Genomic DNA, 18,723 nt, shown 5'->3' with positions numbered 1-18,723 from the left:
AAGTGTCCCAGATTTCGTTTACTAAGTTACATCTACCCCCAGTCCAGGTTGGTTATCTACTTTGAAGAGCTAGTCAAATAATTTTGTCAGACAGCTCTGCAACATACTTAGGCAGGCTTGCCTAGCTGAATAGGATGACTAAAGACAGTACAGTACAGGGTGCGCAGAGATAACTTTGTCTGGCTAGCTGCTACTGCCTGAGCAGAGATGAGATGATGACTTTAAGGAATTAAAAATAATAAAGCCATCAAATAAAACTAAGTAATATACACAACTGAAATATTGTATTATTTCATAGCAATTTCCAATTTTTCTATTGATGTCAACCCAATGTGGACCTGACAGAAATAATTGAATGTGAATGTTCACTGTTGTTGGCTTTAGAATTTCAATTAAAAAGCTCTAAAATCATTTGAATGTCATTATTTCATAATGCATTTAATTTTGAAAAAAATTATCGTAAACAAAATAAAAAAACATAATTATTTTTTATAATCGAACCCAAAACCGAATCGAGCTCAAAAAACACTTATCGCTCAGCACTAGTTCCATGTAGAACCCTCTGTGGAAATGGTTCTACATGGAACCTCAAAGTTTCTATCAGGAACCAAAAGTGTTCTACTTGGAACCAAAAAGGTTAGTCAAATGGTTCTCTTATGGGGACAGATAGCACCTTTTTTATGAGTGTAGAGAGCGCACAAGACATAGGGCATATAAGTCGCTTGGAGTGGTGAGAGACAGAAGGGGGAGGGAAAGTGTGGGGGAAAGAGACTGGGAGAGAGAAGCTGCTCTGTGTGGACTGTAGCTTGCAGCTGTAATTGTGGAAGAGCGAGAAAGCGTGCTCATGTGAGAGAGACTCAGAGACTACTAGAGAGAGAGAGAGAGAAAGCAAAAGAGGTTGAGAGAGAGTGAGAGAGAGACAGACAGATAGCGAAGGCTGAAACACAGAGAGTGAAGTAAATAAAGAATGCAAGAAAGACAGTACAGTGACGCAGTGCTTCTCTGTCTACTGTAGGTGTACGAATTCTGTGGAGGCAGCGTGATACAAGGACTATACATTTCCTGTCTCCTATCAGCCGGATTTACTCCGAAAAGGGCATCAATGACCATTGGACCATATACTTCTCCACAATATTGCAGGCACTAAAGGTGGACTTTTAACAAGTGCAGTGACAATGCAGGTGAGATTCTCTTGATAGTTTATATACTGTACATGTGTTCAACTGCATGTTGTACTGAAATTATAGTGTTTGGTTTGCTAGACTTGAAGTAAGCCTTTTTATTGAAATGAATCACTTGTGGTGCATGGCATTTCTATCTGTTTATAATCGGGAAAACTGAATATCTACTAGATGCCGAGTTATGTATATTTCATACGCTTGCAGACTGTATGTTATGTTTGCGGTAAAAAATATTCAACAGCTTCTGTCTGAAGCCAGATGATGTGTCGACAGAGGCTGTGTTGTTTAGTTTAATTGTGGTAATGAGCTGTTACTATGCATTTACTTATAATCTGAGATATATTTGATATGGCTTCCAGGTAAAAAACAAAAACAAAGATGTGCTTTGGAAAGTGAACTTTTATGATTGAGTGTAGAGAACAATGACGTTCTGTGTCTCTGTATCGCTCTTCTCATACCGTACACACAGATACAGTCACACTCACAATATGTGTTGCTTTGTTCACTAAGTCCTGTGCTGCTGGCTCTCCCTAGCTGCAGACAGCAGGACAGTTGATGGAGTGACGTGCTCTGGGTGGGGTGCCTGTTCATTAGATGAGTGTGATTGAGACCACAGTATATTGACAGGGAGTAGAACGATGAGACTACTGTACATGGTTAACAAACACAACAAAGATCAACAGAGCAAGCGAGGAGTCACCTATAGATCTACGGATAGCTGGATTCAGGAATAAAGCGCCATGTAATTGTTAAAATATACTTAAGTATTAAAAGTACAAGTATAAATCATTTCACATTCCTTATAGAGTGGAGTTGGTATCGCAGTTGAGAAAATACTTTCAGACAAAAAGCTAAAAAGCGACTGCCCCTAAAAACCAACGACTCCCTTTGAAAACGGGCGATGTGGCATCAGAAACATTAATTATAGTGTAAAAATGTACTACAAAGTGTAGCTAAACAGAATAACTTTGGTCATACCCAGTCAGCACATGACGTCCAAGGACGTCGAATTATGGTCGATTTCAGGTCTGTCTGTTGTGGCCACTATTTCACCCTAAAATAATCATCCCAAATTGGGCTGTGTATAACTATGTAAATGTCTCTCGGACCAGGTGACTTTTATCAATATACACTCTAAAAAGTAAAGGTTCCTGGAGTATCCTTTAGGGGTTCTTCAAATTGGAACTGTGGGGGAACCCCTAAAAGTTATTTGAAGAACATTTTGTGGGAACTCCTATAAGTTCTTCGAAGAACCCCTTATCATGGTTCCTCAAAGAACCTTTTGGGGTTCATTTTTTTAACTCCCAGCAAACCAGACAGCACCATTTTTTTATTGCCTTTTTTTTTTACAGATAGCCAGGGGCACACTCCAACACTCGAACATCATTTAAAAACAACGCATTTGTGATTAGTGAGTCTGCCAGAGTTAGAAGGGATGACCAGGGATGTTCTCTTGATAAGTGTGTGAATTTGACCTTTTTCCTGTCTTGCTAAGCATTCGAAACATAACAAGTACTTCTGGGTGTCAGGGAAAATGTATGGAGTAAAAAGTACATTATTTTCTTTAGGAAGGTAGCAAAGTAAAAGTAAAAGTTGTCAAATATAAATAGTAAAGTACAGATACCCCCAGAAAATGACTTAAGTAGTACTTTAAAGTATTTTTACTTGAGTACTTTACACCACTGGTTATGTGTCATTATATAAGAGCATTAAATATTGCAAGTTGAGCTTCCACCTCCCATTATGGCCTGTAGAGTAAATTGCTGCTCTTAGTTGAGCTAATTAGTCATGGTGATTGGTCTATAGGCATGGTTCATGATGAACAAAACAATGCAGCCTCTCTGTCCATGTTGGATTCATTAGCTTCATTCAGCCTGTTGCACACACACATACGTCTGCGTGCGAGGATTGCATGGAGAGCAAAAAAAAACGTTGAATGTGCCGTGAAGGTTAAGGGCTCCATTATTTTGTGTGCATTATATTAAACATGTGAGGCCTGTCACTTAGGCTGGTCCTGCTGGGCCATACCGATAGTTCCCATGGCACTCATCCTCGATGTTAATCAAAAAAAAAAAATGGACTCTGGTTTGTGAGGTGAACTAACCTTCCTACTTGGCTTGCAGAGACAAGGTGCTGTCAATTTAACCTTTTATTTTGACTAGGCAAGTCAGTTAAGAACAAATTCTTATTTACAATGACAGCCTACCAGGGAACAGTGGGTTAACTGCCTTATTTAGGGCAGAATGACAGATTTTTTACCTTGTCAGCTCAGGGATTCGATCCAACAACCTTTCGGTTACTGGCCCAATGCGCTAACCACTAGGCACTAGGCTACCTGACACCCCAAATAAACTGGATGTAATTAGCTTGAAGAATACTGTCAGTCCCTGGAGAACCCTTGATCTGTGTCCCTAACGTAAGATGAAGTGGGAGTGCTGCTGCCTGAGGAGCTGCAGCTGCAGTCAATATTAACTGGGCTGGGCTATTTTTACCCCATTTTGTTTTTCCACTGAATTGGTCTTTTAACCCAAATATATATGAATTCTAGTCAATGGACACAATAAGCAAAAATGTGTGAGATGTTTGAAATGATTCCCTTTGTTTTGGGCAATGATAACTAGGACTGTAAATGTAGGAGAATTGTGAATTGTTTTCACTCAGTCGGATTCACAATGTTATTTTACGCATTTCCTTCACATTTTTTATTGAGTTTTCTTGCTTTCTGCTCACTGCAGCCAGTGTAAAAATCCATGGTCTTGTTGCGCTGATCTGTCAGTGTTCCCTCCAATTGACTTTTTCTTGCTAGATGTCTGTCTCTCTTGATATCTTCATGCACACCAGTCAAGGGGATATTGTGTAGGAGATTGAAAGGCAAAGGTATGTAGTTGTCAGCTGAAACCAAAATCTGGTTCTGAACATTGGGTACTCTTGGACTATTCGTTTCAAAGACAAGCATAAAAATGTTACGCAATAACAAGATTTAGAAGGAACATCTTACCTCATACAAAAGGTACCTCTGAAATATGGACTATTTGATTACATACAGTCAAGTCCCAAATTATTGGCACCCTTGAGAAAGATGAGCAAAAAATACTATATAAAATATATAATACAAATACTACTAATTCTACAGTATTTGAATGCAAAAAAAGGGAAAATTATATTATTTTATACTAATGCAAGTGCTCAGAGCAAGAGATTTTGTTAAACAAGTAATACAAAATTATCAAAATGATTGGCACCCCTGTTTTTAATACTCTAGCATCCTCCCCTTGCGAGGATAACAACACAGCCTTAAACACTTTTTTAATGATGATTGGAGAACACATTGGGATGGATCTTAGACCACTCCTCCATACAGAATATTTCCAGATCCTTGATATCCTTCGTCTGCGTTTATGGACTGCCCTCTTCAATTCAAACCACAGGTTTTCAATGGGGATCAAATCCTGAGACGGCCATTCAAAATGTTTATTTTGTGGTCAATGAACCATTTCTTTGTGGATTTTGATGTGTGCTTGGGGTTATTGTCTTGCTAAAAGATCCACTTGCGGCAAAGTTTCAAGATCCCTCCCAAATGTGTTCTCCAACCTCATAAAACATTTTCGAAAAAAAAGCTCAGTGTCGTTATACCTGTATTGAAAACAGGGGATTCAGGAAAAAGATATGATCCCTTATTGATGTCACCTGTTAAATCCACTTCCATCCGTGTAGATGAAAGAGAGGAGACAGGTTAAAGAAGTTTTTAAGCCTTGAGACAATTGAGACATGTACTGTGTATGTGTGCCATTCAGAAGGTAAATGGGCAAGACAAAAGGACATCCAGCCAACTTGACACAACTGTGGGAAGCATTTGAGTCAACATGGGCCAGCATCCCTGTGGAATGCTTTCGACACCTTGTAGAGTCCATGCTCCAACGCATTGAGGTTGTTCTGAGGGCAAAAGGGAGCGGGGGATCCAACAACTGAAAAAACACATTTTGCCCCAGGGATCCGTGGAAGTTTAGAGGGTGTAATACAATACAATGTAATATTATTAATCTACAATGTTTGTTATTAAACCTTGGGCAACATGAGCCTATTGGTATCCACAGTACTCCACCTATTATACATTTTCCATCTCAATTCTTCAATACTATATTTTTTTACATAAATGCACTGTAATTTAAAGTAATTGTCCAGTGAAAATCAAACTTTTAAAAGTTAATGTTCTGTTAACTCATACCCAAATAATTTTGACTATACTCGTATTTGTGGCCGAAGCATTAATTGGAGAAAAAATACTTTAAAAAAGCCACCTCAAACTTGTATCTCAAACAGACCGTTTCAAAAATGCTTTTTAAATGAGATTTAAACATAATCGGTTCAAGGACATACATCTGGTGTATTAGAAGCATTTATTGGTACCATGATTGACTTTCTATTTATTTATTTCACTATTATGGGGGATCCTGTTTTCTGCTAACAATGCCTGCAGTGGTGCGGTCGGCCGTGAACTTCCATGGCTTCAATGAGAGGTGGCAGTCTGTCACGTCTGCTCTCGCTCCTCCCCTCCGGTGTTTGACGTCGCCGGTATACTAACCGCCGGTCCTGGGATCCATCATTACGAGCACCTGCACGTTGTCATGAGGCAAACCTGGACTCCATTACCTTACTTATTACCACCCCTATATCTGGCCCTCCCTTAGGTTCCTTCCCCAGTCAGTATTGATCCTGTGTACATGCAAAGACGCTACTGTTATGTTGTCTCGTTTGTTGTTTTATTAAACGTTTCACCTGCTTCTCAACTCACAGCGTCTTCGTTACACAGTCGTTTTCTCTCTGCCTCATGACAACATGTGTAGAACTGCAGGATATTAGCGTTATAGTTGCAACAAGAAACATTTCTCTGCCCCATGACAACATGTGTAGAACTGCAGGATATTAGCGTTATAGTTGCAACAAGAAACATTTCTCTGCCTCATGACAACATGTGTAGAACTGCAGGATATTAGCGTTATAGTTGCAACAAGAAACATTTCTCTGCCCCATGACAACATGTGTAGAACTGCAGGATATTAGCGTTATAGTTGCAACAAGAAACATTTCTCTGCCCCATGACAACATGTGTAGAACTGCAGGATATTAGCGTTATAGTTGCAACAAGAAACATTTCTCTGCCCCATGACAACATGTGTAGAACTGCAGGATATTAGCGTTATAGTTGCAACAAGAAACATTTCTCTGCCCCATGACAACATGTGTAGAACTGCAGGATATTAGCGTTATAGTTGCAACAAGAAACATTTCTCTGCCCCATGACAAAATGTGTAGAATGCAGGAAATTAGCAAGTTTTTTTCCCTCCAAGAGGCAGACCTTTAAAATGTTCATTCCCAGGGCCCGAGACTTGGTTTGTCCGGCCTTGCACACGAAATCATGGTAAAACTCCTTGTATGATATTTTTTATCTCACTCGAGTTGTGTTCTGATTATGAGGGGGTCACTGATGAATTTGCTATCACAAAAAAGTTTGAGAACCCCTGGGCTAGTGGTTAGGGAAGGGTTAGCTAACATGCTAAGTATCCTAACCATCCTTTTAATTTTCACATGTAGCGAGCGAAGTGTTCGTGTTGTCCAACCAACATGCATAGTAGCTGAGTCAGACAATATAGTTTTCATGTTTCATAATTATCCTATTTCTCAGTGACACTTTTTTTGCACTATGTTTGAAGGCTGTCAGCTTCTTCTCAGGAGGAGAATCACTTAGCCTTTCAACTAATTTTCAAAAGACAGGATGCCTATTTAAAAACACTTTTTCAACATTTCAAGATAGCAGTTAGTTCAGTTTGATCTTATTAAAGACAGCTGTATCATTTTTTTATTCATTTTGACATATTGTTTGGGACCACTTTTTTTGCTCTGTTTGAAGGATGTCAGCTTCTTCTCAGGAAGAGAATCCCTTAGCCTTTCAACTAATTTTGGGTTAGTTCTCTCAAGAAGAACTAACCCACCCGGTGTATCCAGTATAAACTAACGGTGTACCCCCGGTGTATTCAGTATAAACTAAAGTTGTACACCCGGTGTATCCAGTATAAACTAAATGGTGTCCACCCTGTGTATCCAGTATAACTAACGTTGTACACCCGGTGTAGCCAGTATAAACTAACGGTGTACACCCGGTGTATCCAGTATAAACTAAAGTTGTACACCCGGTGTATCCAGTATAAACTAACGGTGTACACCAGGTGTATCCAGTATAAACTAACGGTGTACACCAGGTGTATCCAGTATAAACTAACGGTGTACACCCGAAGCTTCCAGTCTGTTATTCGAACTCAATCAGCATGACAGAGTGATCTCCAGCCTTGTCCTCGTCAACACTCACACCTGTTAACGAGAGAATCACTGACATGCTGGTCCTTTTGTGGCAGGGCTGAAATGCAGTGGAAATGTTTTTTTGGGGGGGATTCAGTTAATTTGCATAACCCCCTCCTACTGCAGTACATCCAGGAGGAGGTAGGATTACACTACCCACAACCCCCTCCTACTGCAGTACAAACAGGAGGAGGTAGGACTACACTACCCACAACCCCCTCCTACTGCAGTACGTACAGGAGGAGGTAGGACTACACTACCCACAACCCCCTCCTACTGCAGTACATACAGGAGGTAGGACTACACTACCCACAACCCCCTCCTACTGCAGTATCTACAGGAGGAGGTAGGACTACACTACCCACAACCCCTCCTACTGCAGTACATACAGGAGGAGGTAGGACTACACTACCCACAACCCCCTCCTACTGCAGTACATCCAGGAGGAGGTAGGATTACACTACCCACAACCCCCTCCTACTGCAGTATGTACAGGAGGAGGTAGGACTACACTACCCACAACCCCCTCCTACTGCAGTACATACAGGAGGAGGTAGGACTACACTACCCACAACCACAGTTCCCTAAAGGCAGGGTTGGGTAGGTTAGTACCCTGTTAGAGGGTTGGGTAGGTTAGTACCCCGTTAGAGGGTTGGGTAGGTTAGTACCCTGTTAGAGGGTTGGGTAGGTTAGTACCCCGTTAGAGGGTTGGGTAGGTTAGTACCCTGTTAGAGGGTTGGGTAGGTTAGTACCCTGTTAGAGGGTTGGGTAGGTTAGTACCCTGTTAGAGGGTTGGGTAGGTTAGTACCCTGTTAGAGGGTTGGGTAGGTTAGTACCCTGTTAGTTAGAGGGTTGGGTAGGTTAGTACCCCGTTAGAGGGTTGGGTAGGTTAGTACCCCGTTAGAGGGTTGGGTAGGTTAGTACCCTGTTAGAGGGTTGGGTAGGTTAGTACCCTGTTAGAGGGTTGGGTGGGTTAGTACCCTGTTAGAGGGTTGGGTGGGTTAGTACCCCGTTAGAGGGTTGGGTAGGTTAGTACCCCGTTAGAGGGTTGGGTAGGTTAGTACCCCGTTAGAGGGTTGGGTGGGTTAGTACCCCTTTAGAGGGTTGGGTAGGTTAGTACCCGTTAGAGGGTTGGGTGGGTTAGTACCCGTTAGAGGGTTGGGTAGGTTAGTACCCCGTTAGAGGGTTGGGTAGGTTAGTACCCGTTAGAGGGTTGGGTAGGTTAGTACCCGTTAGAGGGTTGGGTAGGTTAGTACCCCGTTAGAGGGTTGGGTAGGTTAGTACCCCGTTAGAGGGTTGGGTAGGTTGGTACCCGTTAGAGGGTTGGGTGGGTTAGTACCCCGTTAGAGGGTTGGGTAGGTTAGTACCCGTTAGAGGGTTGGGTAGGTTAGTACCCCGTTAGAGGGTTGGGTGGGTTAGTACCCCGTTAGAGGGTTGGGTAGGTTAGTACCCCGTTAGAGGGTTGGGTGGGTTAGTACCCCGTTAGAGGGTTGGGTAGGTTAGTACCCCGTTAGGGGGTTGGGTAGGTTAGTACCCTGTTAGGGGGTTGGGTAGGTTAGTACCCTGTTAGAGGGTTGGGTAGGTTAGTACCCTGTTAGATGGTTGGGTAGGTTAGTACCCTGTTAGGGGGTTGGGTAGGTTAGTACCCCGTTAGAGGGTTGGGTAGGTTAGTACCCCGTTAGAGGGTTGGGTAGGTTAGTACCCCGTTAGAGGGTTGGGTAGGTTAGTACCCCGTTAGAGGTTTGGGTAGGTTAGTACCCTGTTAGAGGGTTGGGTAGGTTAGTACCCTGTTAGGGGGTTGGGTAGGTTAGTACCCTGTTAGGGGGTTGGGTAGGTTAGTACCCCGTTAGAGGGTTGGGTAGGTTAGTACCCCGTTAGAGGGTTGGGTAGGTTAGTACCCTGTTAGAGGGTTGGGTAGGTTAGTACCCTGTTAGAGGGTTGGGTAGGTAAGTACCCCGTTAGAGGGTTGGGTAGGTTAGTACCCTGTTAGAGGGTTGGGTAGGTTAGTACCCTGTTAGAGGGTTGGGTAGGTTAGTACCCTGTTAGTTAGAGGGTTGGGTAGGTTAGTACCCTGTTAGAGGGTTGGGTAGGTTAGTACCCCGTTAGAGGGTTGGGTAGGTTAGTACCCCGTTAGAGGGTTGGGTAGGTTAGTACCCTGTTAGAGGGTTGGGTAGGTTAGTACCCTGTTAGAGGGTTGGGTGGGTTAGTACCCCGTTAGAGGGTTGGGTAGGTTAGTACCCCGTTAGAGGGTTGGGTAGGTTAGTACCCTGTTAGAGGGTTGGGTAGGTTAGTACCCCGTTAGAGGGTTGGGTAGGTTAGTACCCTGTTAGAGGGTTGGGTAGGTTAGTACCCTGTTAGAGGGTTGGGTAGGTTAGTACCCTGTTAGAGGGTTGGGTAGGTTAGTACCCCGTTAGAGGGTTGGGTAGGTTAGTACCCTGTTAGAGGGTTGGGTAGGTTAGTACCCTGTTAGAGGGTTGGGTAGGTTAGTACCCTGTGTGTGTGTGTGTGTGTGTGTGTGTGTGTGTGTGTGTGTGTGTGTGTGTGTGTGTGTGTGTGTGTGTGTCAGGATGACATCATCGATGATGCGGTGGGTTTCGTGGCGGCAGCGGAGATGCTGAGGGAGAGGGGGGCGGGGACGATCATCGCCGTGGCAATGCACGCCATCCTGTCCGCGGACGCTCCCAGGATCCTCCAGGAGTCAGTCATTAGTCAGAGAGGAGAGGAGGTACCCCCTGTATATAACCTCATTACTACCCGGTACCCCCTGTATATAGCCTCATTACTACCTGGTACCCCCTGTATATAGCCTCATTACTACCCGGTACCCCCTGTATATAGCCTCATTACTACCTGGTACCCCCTGTATATAGCCTCATTACTACCTGGTACCCCCTGTATATAGCCTCATTACTACCTGGTACCCCCTGTATATAGCCTCATTACTACCTGGTACCCCCTGTATATAGCCTCATTACTACCTGGTACCCCCTGTATATAGCCTCATTACTACCTGGTACCCCCTGTATATAGCCTCATTACTACCTGGTACCCCCTGTATATAGCCTCATTACTACCTGGTACCCCCTGTATATAGCCTCATTACTACCTGGTACCCCCTGTATATAGCCTCATTACTACCTGGTACCCCCTGTATATAACCTCATTACTACCTGGTACCCCCTGTATATAGCCTCATTACTACCTGGTACCCCCTGTATATAGCCTCATTACTACCTGGTACCCCCTGTATATAGCCTCATTACTACCTGGTACCCCCTGTATATGTGACAGGTTACAGGAAATACTCATAGCCTGTTATACATTAAAAAGTATTAGTAAGTTCATAGTATGTGAGGATCTTAAAACATCTAAGGTTAAAAATATCATGCATTCTGTATTAGTTGATAGAGATGGATAACATTCATATAATTGTGTTAAAAAGTTAAAAATCCATCAAGCGTACAAAAGGTAAGAATTGTAAAGGAATGTGTAAACCGTTATATTGATTACTTTATTTTGTGGTGCCAAATTGAAGGGGAAAAGTGTTAATCTGTGATCTACTAAATGCTCTTTAATCTATGAGCCTGAGATCGATTGCTCTGGTCTCCAGCCAAGTTCGCGGGGAAATCGCGGTCTTTTCCTCATTACAGTAAAAGTTCTCAGTGAGGAAACAATACCGTATCACACTCGGGATTATTTCTCCCCTTTTCCAGGTACGTTATTGATGATAAAACAGAGTCATTTAAATGTAATAACTCGCTAACATGTCAAGAGTGTTTAAGCTGTGTCTTAGTAACATCTTGAGGAAGTTAGAGTTCAGTTTGCAGAGAGTAATATGAGCCCTGCTCGGTTGCAGCGAAGGCTTCGTACTGAGAGTAGCTGCCATTTTATGTCGATCGTCAATGAACATGTGCGTTGTTATTAATAAGATATTTTGCGGTGTTTTTTGTATAATGGTTTTTCAAACACTTTATTGACTGTTGATAAATTGAGTTATGGTTTACTGAGTTAAAGCTTTGTGCTTGACAGTTATATTGAAATGAGTGTATGTTTCAGTGAATTACAGTGTATACTGTTGTGACTTGAATAAGCCTTGTACCCTACAACACTAGCTCTTTCCTGTAGATCTGTTGTTTTGTAAAATGTGTTACTTTGGTAAAATGATTTGCAGTAAAAGTTCTCAGTGAGGAAACAATACCGTATCACACTCGTGATTATTTCTCCCCTTTTTCAGGGGCCAAAGCCTCATTAGATATCGGTCGTCCAGAACAACTAGCCAAAGCCTCATTAGATATCGGTCGTCCAGAACAACTAGCCAAAGCCTCATTAGATATCGGTCGTCCAGAACAACTAGCCAAAGCCTCATTAGATATCGGTCGTCCAGGACAACTAGCCAAAGCCTCATTAGATATCGGTCGTCCAGAACAACTAGCCAAAGCCTCATTAGATATCGGTCGTCCAGAACAACTAGCCAAAGCCTCATTAGATATCGGTCGTCCAGAACAACTAGCCAAAGCCTCATTAGATATCGGTCGTCCAGGACAACTAGCCAAAGCCTCATTAGATATCGGTCGGTCCAGAACAACTAGCCAAAGCCTCATTAGATATCGGTCGTCCAGGACAACTAGCCAAAGCCTCATTAGATATCGGTCGTCCAGGACAACTAGCCAAAGCCTCATTAGATATCGGTCGTCCAGGACAACTAGCCAAAGCCTCATTAGATATCGGTCGTCCAGGACAACTAGCCAAAGCCTCATTAGATATCGGTCGTCCAGAACAACTAGCCAAAGCCTCATTAGATATCGGTCGTCCAGAACAACTAGCCAAAGCCTCATTAGATATCGGTCGTCCAGAACAACTAGCCAAAGCCTCATTAGATATCGGTCGTCCAGAACAACTAGCCAAAGCCTCATTAGATATCGGTCGTCCAGAACAACTAGCCAAAGCCTCATTAGATATCGGTCGTCCAGGACAACTAGCCAAAGCCTCATTAGATATCGGTCGTCCAGAACAACTAGCCAAAGCCTCATTAGATATCGGTCGTCCAGGACAACTAGCCAAAGCCTCATTAGATATCGGTCGTCCAGAACAACTAGCCAAAGCCTCATTAGATATCGGTCGTCCAGGACAACTAGCCAAAGCCTCATTAGATATCGGTCGTCCAAAGGAAGTCTGTAGACGGGAGTGTTTATGCGTCTATACAGAACAACTGGCGTAATTTCCCGGACTATTAAGCGCACCTGAATATAAGCCGCACCCACTGAATTTTAAAAAAAGTATTATTTTGAACATAAATAAGTCGCACATGTCTATAAGCCGCAGGTGCCTACCGGTACATTGAAACAAATTAACTTTACACAGGCTTTAATGAAACACGGCTTGTAACAACAATAAATAGGCTTTAACGAAACACAACTACAAAATGAGGATGTGATTTGCTCGGGTTTCCCAAAAACATGATTTGCTGGTTGGGGTAAGTTTCTCAAAAGCATGTGAAATCACAAAAAAAAAAGTGTCTGGACCCTTACTATGAAATTCAACTTACATAAATAAAATAGATTTAGTTGTTTAAAAAAAAGAACTTCTCCTGTAAGGCAGTGTTATTAAAATGGAGGTGAAATGTCTTTAAAAAGTGGGTGTTAACGAAATGTCTGTGTGGCACTCTTCCCCCTCCCACTACACTTTCTCCCTCCCCTCCCAGGATGTGAAGTTAAAGAACATGGGTTCTTGGCCCAGCGTTCTCAGTCCACCCCCGCCTCCGCTGTCCGCTCCTCTAGCGACAGCTTCGAACAGGTCCGTCGCGTCGCCCGAGAGAAGGAGAGAGAGAAACAGCTAAAAGCACAGGCCAGGAGAGAGCAGGAGAAACTACGGTAAGAGGGAAGGATGGAGGGAGGGAAAGGGAGGAGGAGGAGGAGGAGGAGAGGGAGAAGACCTCTCAGCCGAGGTAGAAACTATGGTGAGAAAAAAGGGAAGGATGGATAAAGGGAGAAGCTCATTCTAGCACCCCATCTAAGCTCATCCCCCTCTGACACTCCACTTTCTCTTCTCCAGTAGCCGTGACGACGAGGACTCTGTGGACCAGCAGAGGGAGCTGGCGAGACGCCGCGAGCAGGAAAGGAGGAGGAGAGAGGTGGTAATACTTTATAGCAGTAATACTACTATAATACTAACATGTTATACTAGTATAGCAGGAGAGAGGTGGTAATACTTTATAGCAGTAATACTACTATAATACTAACATGTTATACTAGTATAGTAGGAGAGAGGCGGTAATACTTTATAGCAGTAATACTACTATAATACTAACATGTTATACTAGTATAGCAGGAGAGAGGCGGTAATACTTTATAGCAGTAATACTACTATAATACTAACATGTTATACTAGTATAGCAGGAGAGAGGCGGTAATACTTTATAGCAGTTATACTACTATAATACTAACATAAAATACTAGTTTACCAGAAGAGAGGTGGTAATACTTTATAGCAGTTATACTACTATAATACTAACATGTTATACTAGTATAGCAGTAATACTACTATAATACTAACATGTTATACTAGTTTAGCAGGAGAGAGTTGGTAATACTTTATAGCAGTAATACTACTATAATACTAACATAATATACTGGTATAGCAGGAGAGAGGTGGCAATACTTTATAGCAGTAATACTACTATAATACTAACATGTTATACTAGTATAGCAGGAGAGAGGCGGTAATACTTTATTGCAGTTATACTACTATAATACTAACATGTTATACTAGTATAGCAGGAGAGAGGTGGTAATACTTTATAGCAGTAATACTACTATAATACTAACATGTTATACTAGTATAGCAGTAATACTACTATAATACTAACATGATATACTGGTATAGCAGGAGAGATGAGGAGAGAATCATCATAAAGATACTTATTAATATATGTATATTCTTGTTATATTATGTATATTCAGTTATATTACAATAATACAGAGGAGAGGTAGTTTAGCTGAGAAGAGATGGGAAAGATTAACACTGCATCTAATTCCTCTCTCTCTCTCGCTCTGTCTCTCATCCCCCTCTCTCTACAGATGGCGGACACCATTGACATCAACTTCCAGAGCGACTTGATGGTCATCTTTGAAGAGAACCTTTTCTGAGAGAGAGATTGAGAAAGGAGGAGAGGGAGAGAAAGAGATATGAACTCTACCTTATCCCACCATGGCTGGGATTTCACACACAACACCCTCCCTCCCTCTGATTAGAGACCCCAGACCAGGATGTGAGCTCCAGAGACTTGAAGGAGACTGAGGTGAGGTACAGTAATAAGGAGTAGCCCTCCCTCCCTCCCTCTGATTAGAGACCCCAGACCAGGATGTGAGCTCCAGAGACTTGAAGGAGACTGAGGTGAGGTACAGTAATAAGGAGTAGCCCTCCCTCCCTCCCTCTGATTAGAGACCCCAGACCAGGATGTGAGCTCCAGAGACTTGAAGGAGACTGAGGTGAGGTACAGTAATAAGGAGTAGCCCTCCCTCCCTCCCTCTGATTAGAGACCCCAGACCAGGATGTGAGCTCCAGAGACTTGAAGGAGACTGAGGTGAGGTACAGTAATAAGGAGATGCCCTCCCCCCTCCCTCTGATTAGAGACCCCAGACCAGGATGTGAGCTCCAGAGACTTGAAGGAGACTGAGGTGAGGTACAGTAATAAGGAGTAGCCCTCCCTCCCTCCCTCTGATTAGAGACCCCAGACCAGGATGTGAGCTCCAGAGACTTGAAGGAGACTGAGGTGAGGTACAGTAATAAGGAGTAGCCCTCCCTCCCTCCCTCTGATTAGAGACCCCAGACCAGGATGTGAGCTCCAGAGACTTGAAGGAGACTGAGGTGAGGTACAGTAATAAGGAGATGCCCTCCCTCCCTCTGATTAGAGACCCCAGACCAGGATGTGAGCTCCAGAGACTTGAAGGAGACTGAGGTGAGGTACAGTAATAAGGAGTAGCCCTCCCTCCCTCCCTCTGATTAGAGACCCCAGACCAGGATGTGAGCTCCAGAGACTTGAAGGAGACTGAGGTGAGGTACAGTAATAAGGAGATGCCCTCCCTCCCTCCCTCTGATTAGAGACCCCAGACCAGGATGTGAGCTCCAGAGACTTGAAGGAGACTGAGGTGAGGTACAGTAATAAGGAGTAGCCCTCCCTCCCTCCCTCTGATTAGAGACCCCAGACCAGGATGTGAGCTCCAGAGACTTGAAGGAGACTGAGGTGAGGTACAGTAATAAGGAGTAGCCCTCCCTCCCTCCCCTCTGATTAGAGACCCCAGACCAGGATGTGAGCTCCAGAGACTTGAAGGAGACTGAGGTGAGGTACAGTAATAAGGAGATGCCCTCCCTCCCTCTGATTAGAGACCCCAGACCAGGATGTGAGCTCCAGAGACTTGAAGGAGACTGAGGTGAGGTACAGTAATAAGGAGATGCCCTCCCTCCCTCCCTCTGATTAGAGACCCCAGACCAGGATGTGAGCTCCAGAGACTTGAAGGAGACTGAGGTGAGGTACAGTAATAAGGAGATGCCCTCCCTCCCTCCCTCTGATTAGAGACCCCAGACCAGGATGTGAGCTCCAGAGACTTGAAGGAGACTGAGGTGAGGTACAGTAATAAGGAGATGCCCTCCCTCCCTCTGATTAGAGACCCCAGACCAGGATGTGAGCTCCAGAGACTTGAAGGAGACTGAGGTGAGGTACAGTAATAAGGAGTAGCCCTCCCTCCCTCCCTCTGATTAGAGACCCCAGACCAGGATGTGAGCTCCAGAGACTTGAAGGAGACTGAGGTGAGGTACAGTAATAAGGAGATGCCCTCCCTCCCTCCCTCTGATTAGAGACCCCAGACCAGGATGTGAGCTCCAGAGACTTGAAGGAGACTGAGGTGAGGTACAGTAATAAGGAGATGCCCTCCCTCCCTCTGATTAGAGACCCCAGACCAGGATGTGAGCTCCAGAGACTTGAAGGAGACTGAGGTGAGGTACAGTAATAAGGAGTAGCCCTCCCTCCCTCCCTCTGATTAGAGACCCCAGACCAGGATGTGAGCTCCAGAGACTTGAAGGAGACTGAGGTGAGGTACAGTAATAAGGAGATGCCCTCCCTCCCTCCCTCTGATTAGAGACCCCAGACCAGGATGTGAGCTCCAGAGACTTGAAGGAGACTGAGGTGAGGTACAGTAATAAGGAGTAGCCCTCCCTCCCTCCCTCTGATTAGAGACCCCAGACCAGGATGTGAGCTCCAGAGACTTGAAGGAGACTGAGGTGAGGTACAGTAATAAGGAGATGCCCTCCCTCCCTCCCTCTGATTAGAGACCCCAGACCAGGATGTGAGCTCCAGAGACTTGAAGGAGACTGAGGTGAGGTACAGTAATAAGGAGTAGCCCTCCCTCCCTCTGATTAGAGACCCCAGACCAGGATGTGAGCTCCAGAGACTTGAAGGAGACTGAGGTGAGGTACAGTAATAAGGAGTAGCCCTCCCTCCCTCTGATTAGAGACCCCAGACCAGGATGTGAGCTCCAGAGACTTGAAGGAGACTGAGGTGAGGTACAGTAATAAGGAGATGCCCCCCCCCCCTTAGCGGTGGGGACCGGGAGTACAACTTCCACTTTTTGCAATTTCAGATGCGTTTTTTTGTGTCTAACTGCCCGTTTATCGTTGATGATTGGTTGTTGCCGTGGGCAATGGTGAAAGCGGATACCTATGGATAAACAGATATGTGAACTCCTCTTGTATTCTGAAATGAAACCGGAGGGAGGAGGGGAGGACTGAGAACTATTACCTGAACATAAAGAATAAAAAGAGGGTTTAATGGAGAAAGAAGATGTGAACACCTTCTAACGTGCGAGAGGGAGGGCCGGGCGAACGAGAGGATGGACAGACTTCTTTCTCTTTGATTCATTTCTCTCTTAATCTAGAATTTTTCTCTCCCTGTTTTTTGATGTTGGGTTTTATTAAGCGGGGTGGGTGAGGAGATGGGGGAGGGAGAAGTGGGCCGGCTGTGTGTGTGTTACCATGTTTGCGTCCCAAAAGGGCACCCTATTCCCTTCATATAGTGCACTACTTGTGTCCAGGGCCCATGGGGATCTGATCAAAAGTGGTGCGCTATATAGGGAGTAGGGTGCCATTTGGGACTTATCCTCTGAGATGGGTTCAGTTTCTCTCCGGACAGCAAGATGAACACCGGGGTCACACCCCAGCACTATAAAGAGCACCTCCTTCCTTCCTTCCTTCCTTCTTTCCTTCTTACTCTCCTTGTCCTTTGTGACATCACTGACTTGACACAACTTGAAAGTGTAAAAGCTTGAACTCCATTTTTTCAGTCATGTCTGATTCATTGATTATTTCAAGAAAGGAGGCAGAGAGGGAAGGAAGGAGGGAACGAGGGGAAAAAGAGGAAGGATAAGTGAAGAGAGGAGGGAGAGAGGGAAGGAAGGAGGGAACGAGGGGAAAAAGAGGAAGGATGAGTGAAGAAAGGAGGCAGAGAGGGAAGAAAGGAGGGAGGGAAGGAAGAGAGGGAGGGCGGGGTACATTTTAAAGGTGTTGGAATGTGGCTCTTGCCTTACAGCTCTGACCTGTAAATGAACACACGCCACAGATTATATATATATATATATATAAATAAATAAATTATATACGATGAAAAGTCCCTAAAAATAATTGGATTATGTTGTTGGGAGGGAGAACGGCTAATCTGCCTTGTGCTCAATTCCCTTTTGGTTTTTTAGAGAATTGACTGTAAATAAAATAAATAAAAATTTATGATGCTATAAAAAATAGTTTTGTCTTGTTCATAACCTCCTTTCTCTCATCCTGTTTTTCTCTGTATCAAGTTCAGATATTCAAGAGTTTAAAGACCTCTGTTTTTATTTAAACAGTATGAATAATACCAATGGCTGGGCTGATGGGCACTTCAGTGACTTGGAGCCTTTGATTGCCCTGCCTCTGGGAGCCTGTCGACTTGTTACATGATTACTGAGTGAAAGAGAGCCTATGAAAGTTTTCATGGAGGGTGGGGGACCCCTGGTGGCTGAACCTGAGATCAATGAGAGAACTTGTCAGAAAAACGACAGTCCCACTTTCTCTGTCATTGTACAAAGTAGAGAGTGGGGGAAAAACTGTGTAAAAATGTATACAGAGGCTCTGGAATTTGTCATAAAAAAAAATACTAAAATAG

The 18,723-nt window shown here is 43.9% G+C and overlaps 1 long non-coding RNA gene across 1 annotated transcript; it reads left to right on the top strand.

Moving 5' to 3' along the window:
* The first annotated feature begins 695 nt into the window (after positions 1-695).
* Positions 696-5,968, top strand: LOC106591185 (uncharacterized). Its single transcript, XR_006764442.1, has 2 exons — positions 696-1,181; positions 5,659-5,968. It is a non-coding gene; the product is annotated as an uncharacterized lncRNA (long non-coding RNA).
* Positions 5,969-18,723: the final 12,755 nt, after the last annotated feature.

Source organism: Salmo salar, unplaced genomic scaffold, assembly GCF_905237065.1.
Source record: "Salmo salar unplaced genomic scaffold, Ssal_v3.1, whole genome shotgun sequence".
In the NCBI taxonomy this organism is placed as follows: Eukaryota; Metazoa; Chordata; class Actinopteri; order Salmoniformes; family Salmonidae; genus Salmo; species Salmo salar.
Note: the sequence above shows the minus strand (reverse complement) of the source record. Positions and strands in the feature narration are given on the sequence as shown.